The sequence below is a fragment of the Chlamydomonas reinhardtii genome, chromosome 3 (assembly GCF_000002595.2).
Source record: "Chlamydomonas reinhardtii strain CC-503 cw92 mt+ chromosome 3, whole genome shotgun sequence".
NCBI lineage: Eukaryota > Viridiplantae > Chlorophyta > Chlorophyceae > Chlamydomonadales > Chlamydomonadaceae > Chlamydomonas > Chlamydomonas reinhardtii.
The window spans coordinates 6,851,083-6,856,882 of record NC_057006.1 but is presented as its reverse complement, the minus strand read 5'-3'; positions in this window follow the sequence as shown (position 1 = coordinate 6,856,882).

Genomic DNA, 5,800 nt, shown 5'->3' with positions numbered 1-5,800 from the left:
TTCATACACAGAATTCCGTGGCGTTGCAGTGGCAGTTCGAATACCCATTCCATTCCAGTGTTGCCCGCGCCTGCTGCTGCGCCCACCACGCCATACCCCAGAGCTCCCTTGTCAAAGCCTGTCGAAATCCCGCTGTCCCAACCCCGCCCGACCCGACCCGACCCACATCCCGACTTACATTGAGTGCCTGTTCTCCACAGCGGCTCTGACATGATGCCCTTGAAGTGCTGCACAGACCGCGCACCATGCTGTAGTTCGGAGATGTTGGTGGGTTGCATGACCATACCCTGCGCCGCAAGGTCGTTGGCAACCGCACCGGCTTGGTCATCAGCATCACCGTCGCCGTCAACAGGCGCCAGGTGCCCGAATTGCTGCAGAATAGCATTCAGCAGCTCAATGGTGTTGATGTTGGCAGGGTCGTCCTGGTCGAGAGAAGCCACAACGCGGTGTAGAGCTGCCGCCAGGAAATGACCTGTGGATTGGGGGTGGGGGGGCAGGGTTGGGCGGGACATCAGGGTAATGCAAAGTTAGATGTCGCTCCTCAACGATCTGAACATAAGCCATGTCCGGAAGCGAGAACCCCAGGACAGAGGCATGACCCAGCACCCAGACCCGGGCTTGCGGCGCGCAAAGGAGGACCGCAACCTGCGCGATACTTACCCGGTTCAGCGTCAGCAGCATCTTCCTCTTCCTCATCGGAGTATAGGTAGTCGCTGTCCACCCGGGCGCTGCCGCTATTACTGTAGCCACCACCACTCCTGTCACTGCCATTGCCAACATTCCCGCCGCCGCCGCCGTCGGTGCCGCTACCGCTGCCGGTGCCACTACCGCTGCCGGTGCCGCTACCGCTGCCGGTGCCGCTACCGCTGCCGGTGCCGCTACCGCTGCCGGTGCCGCTACCTCTGCCGGTGCCGCTACCGCTGCCGGTGCCGCTACCGTTAGTGTCCATGCTGTCGCTCTCACTAACAGAACCCGCAGGCGAATCCCTCCCTCCCTCAGGAAAGTCAGCGTCTCCTAGGCCGCCTTCGCCACCGGTACCGGCAGGGAGAGGGAGGTCCCGAGGTGCACCCTCACAGCATTTTTCGTGGCGAGAGCAAGCCGCTCTATCCTTCAACTGTGTTGGCGAACGGCATCCAGGGTTGGTGCACGTGTAGACGGGGTCTCCGAAGTGGTTTCGAAAGCGGGTGAAGCGGTGGAGGCTGAGCCAGTTGTCTGCGTGCACACGGTGTGGTTGTAAGTCCTTTGCCGTGCCAAGCCTCTTGACTCCCAACAACTATACCTGAGGGTGCTGATGGCCTTCTCTTTGGAGTGCCACCCATTAGCCGTGCGAGCACTTGCAGCTCGGAACCGGACGCCAGGCCACGACGTGCCAGCACGGTCGAACGCTCCAGCAGCGTGTCGCCGCCGCGCGCGACCAAGCGCCATATCCGGCTGTTATCTAGATGGAAGAGGGTCGTGGAAGCGATAAAGTCGAAGACAGAGCCCACAGTGGCATCGACAGGTCCCACGAACGTGACGAGTTGCCCTGAAGGAAGCCTAATGAAGATTTGTAGCTCTTCCGTTTGTGAACTTTGGCTGATAGCCCGAGGAGCAAAGCTCAGGTGAACCGTTGCCAGAGCCGCCAGCACTAACACTAATGTTAACATTGACAGCACTACGTGCGCAGTAAGCGCTGAGGTGGGTTGGTCGGCCTGGAGCCATACAAGCCCGCTGTGAAGCGCGCTCTGAAGGCCCCAGGCCGCCACCAACGGAACAAGGCCCGTTGGCAGACGTATCATGAGTGATTCATGAGTTCGTCAGTCATGTTTATGTTTTCAAGAGAATAGCGGTCAAACGAGGCAAGGGGCAAATACTTGGTGGTGGGCGACCGATTGCACCGGTGTCACCGATGCTCGCCTGTGCCAATGCCTTTGCTTACTGTATCTAGGCTTATAGGCTTGTTGTAAGCAGTATCGGCACATATCGGCTGGCTGGCGCAGGCTGGCTGAACTGCGCCTAAAGGTTGGTTGGGGCGACGGGGCAGAGGCGGGGCTGGCCAGCCCGCCCGGGTGCAGGGCCAGGGGTGCAGGGGCTTGCGGCAGCAGGCGCAGGTGCAGGGGCCAATCTGCCCATGACAGCCCACATACTGCCGGGCAAGGCTACATTTGTCGCAATAGCAGTATAGGCTAGTGTAAAACACCGTGCGCACCACGGTATGGGTCCCCTTCAAAGTAGTTCGCGTCACTGTTCGCGTCTCAGCACTCGCGTCACGATACGCGGCCAGACGCCCCCTGACGCATCCTGACGCGCTCGGACGCGCTGAGACGCGCCGAGACGCGAGTTTCCCGTCGTTACAGTGTGGGTCGGACGGGGTCCCGTACGAGGTGTACAAGGTATTCTGGGCACTGCTGGGCCCGCGCTTGTGTGCTGCTGCTGCCGCTGCCTTTGCTGCCGCTGCAGACGCCCACGATGGCGGCGAAATGGCGGCGGCGCTGCCTGCTTCCTGGCGGGAGGGCATCATTACGCTCATCTACAAGGGCAAAAGCCTGGACCGCGCCGAGCTGGCGTCCTACCGGCCCATCACGCTGCTCAACTGCGACTTCAAGATGGTGTCCAAGGCCGTCAACGCCCGCCTGCAGCCCGCCCTGGATGCAGTTGTGGATGAGCTGCAGACTGCGTTCATCACCGGCCGCTGGATTGGAGACAACGCGCTGTACCTCCAAGGCCTGATCGAATGGATGCGCCTGGACGTGGGCGCGGACGGCACGCCACGGCAGGGTGGTGCGCTGTACTTCTTGGACATTGAAAAGGCGTATGACCGGGTGCACCGGCAGTGGCTGTATGCGTCCGCGGAGGGACTTGGGTTTGGGCCGCGCATGCTGCGCTGGATCCGCCTGCTCACTGCCAACGGCTCTGCCCGCGTGTATGTGAACGGGATGCTCTCTGACGCCTTCCCAGTGCTGAACGGCTTGCCGCAGGGCAGCACCGCCTCACCACCCCTGTGGGTCATCCAGATGCAGCCACTGACGTCCTTTCTGCGGCGGCAGGTGGAGCAAGGGGCACTGCGCACGCCCCTGTTACCCAGCGGCGAGCAGGCGCCACCGGCTGCCCACCACGCTGACGACACGACCCTCACGGCGCGCGACCCGGCGGTGGACGGGCCGGTCCTGATGGCGGCAGTACAGCTGTTCTGCCGCGCGTCCAACGCCCGTGTCCATCCGGACAAGAGCAAGGCCATGGGCCTTGGCAGGTTTGCGCACCTGACGGGCCCTTGCCCACACACGGGGGTGCCGTTTACCACTGGCGCCGTGACGCACCTGGGTGTGCCCCTGTCGTGGGACTCGGATGCGGCTGCAGCTGACTTGTACACCCGGCGGGCTCGCGGCATGGCGTTTGTGGCACGTCTGTGGGCTGCCCTGTCTCTGACTCTGGTTGGCCGTGTGCACATTGCGAAGCAGGTGCTGGCGGCGAAGCTGGCCTACCACTTCAGCTTCCTCAACCCGTCGCCTGCGCAGCTGAAGGAACTCACCGACCTGGTGGACCACTTTGCAGCGCGCTCCATGCACGCTGAGGACGCCAGCCTGGTGTCGCACGGGAACCCGCTCCTGCTGCCAAAGCGGGAAACGGCCTGTCTGCCGTACAAGGATGGGGGTGTCAACCACGTCGACCTGCCTGCGTTCCTGTCTGCCCTGCAAGCTAAGACCTTCGCCCTCCTTGCCCAGCCAGGCCGGCAACCCTGGAAGATGCTCACCCGGGCGCTGCTTACTCATGTGCGCCCGGACTCCGCCACCACGTGGGCGTGGGTGTACAGCGACGCGCCGGCGCCAGCGGGGCTGCCTGCCCGGCTGGCGGCCGCGGTCGGCCACGTGCGGAGCGCGGGCGTGGAACAGCATCCGCCGCAGCCAGCCACTCAGCCGCCAGCGGCGCCGCCGCAGTGGCGGGTTAGCCTGGACCAGCTGTGGGTGGCTAACGCTGCGGGGGCTGTGTCCTACGTCCACTACACGGGGCGGCTCTTGGAGCCTGGGCCTGGCGTGCTGCCCCCGGCGGTGGATGGGGCGTGGCAGCCTGCCTGTGTGCTGCAGCATCGCAAGCCGCGGCACCTGTGGACCTTTGAAGAGCGGGCGGCGTACGATGCAGCATCACCAGGGGACCGGGCGGGGGCGTGGCCTCGGGCGCCGTACTTCCTGGCGCCGGAGGCTGGGGTGGTGGTGCACCCGGAGCACTGCCGGATTGCGGGTGTCAGCTTGGCGGACTACACGGTGCGGGACGTGCGGCGGGCCATCACCGCGGCCAACCCGGCCGCACCTCCGGCTCCGGCCCGCCCCGCAGCCATGCCGTGCCCGGCGCCAACACAGCAGGCGGGGGATTCGGGGCCCCAGCCGGCGGCACAGTCGCGGCTGGCGGAGCGGGAGGCGGAGTGGCAGCGTGCAGCGGCGCAGCTGACAACCACGGCGGCGCAGCATTTCCACAATAACCCGGTGGCTCTGGACCCCTGGCTTCACCGCACCTCCGCGGCAGCCGGGCTGCAGAACACGCCGGCGAGAGAACTGCAGTCGTATGCGTCCCCGTCCCAGCACTCGGGTGAGGGGCCGCGGCGGTCCGCGCGGCTGCAGGAGCAGGCGGCGGGAGGGGCGGGACCTAGCACTGGGCCTGCCACGGCGGCGGCGGCAGCAGCGGCGGCGGTGGAGGGCGACCCTCGCATGCCGCCCCCGGATGCGTCCCTTCTGCGGGGTACGTGGCGGAGGCTGTGGGACAGCCACGCCAGTCGGGGGGCAAAGGTGCTGGTGTACAGGCTGCAACATGCTTACCTGCCTTGCGGGCTGTACAGGGCGGGCAAGGGCATTCGGCCACGGGTGACCACGGGGTGCGGGGGGTTGGGGGCGCACTGTCCTCACCCCGCCTGCGGGCCACCTGGCCCGCGGGCGTGGGCCAGCCTGACGCACATCTTCCTGGAGTGTCCAGCTTATGCGCAGGCGAGGACGTGGCTGCAGCAGCTGTGGGCCTGCGTTGCGCCCCAGGCAGCGGCGCCGCCAGTGACGGACGCGGGCTTCATGCTGGGGGACCGCATGGGTATGTGGGCCTCAGGCCCGCGGGGGGCGGGCGCGCTGCTGTGGAGCACTTTGCGGGCCACCTTCTTGTACGCCGTCTGGTGTGCGTACTGGTCCCGCGAGCCTGCTAAGCAGACGTCGGAGCATGTGGTTCAGGAGGTGGTCAGCGAGCTGCGCAGGGTGATGCGGCTGCGTTTCACTGCCGCCACGCTAACCCCTGAAACCCTGTCGGCTCTGCCCACTCAGCTTCTCACCGCACAGCTCAAGGCGGCTAAGCTGGAGCACTTTGTTGCCATCTGGTCGGCGGGTGGCACGTTCTGTGAAGTGGAGGAGGTTCAGGGTGGGTCACCGAAGTTGAACTTGCGGCTGACGCTTGCATCACCTGTGCAGGCCCCCTAGGTTTCCTTTTGGGCGGCGGTTCTTTCCAGGCGCTGGTGTGGCGTATTATCATCATCAGCTTATCTGGCGCCCATGTGTTTTAGCTCTGGCTGGCGTCGCAGCGCCTGGGCGGCTGTGGGCCTTCCTGCACAGCGCGTCTTGCAGCGGGCTGGAGCCCGCTTAGTCAGCGCCACATCTGGCCCGTTTAGTTTTCTGCTTGTGTCTCCTCTGCCAGTTCTCCTGGGGTGTTGCTCAAGCAACCGACTTGTGGGGGTGGGGTGGGTTACGGCGGGTCGAGTGTTGGTAGCACTGGTGTTTTCCTTTCTGGCGCGCGGTGGTGGTGGTTCTTGCGGTTAGGCTGTGGTGTAGGTTGGTGCTTGGGTAAGGTCTGGCGG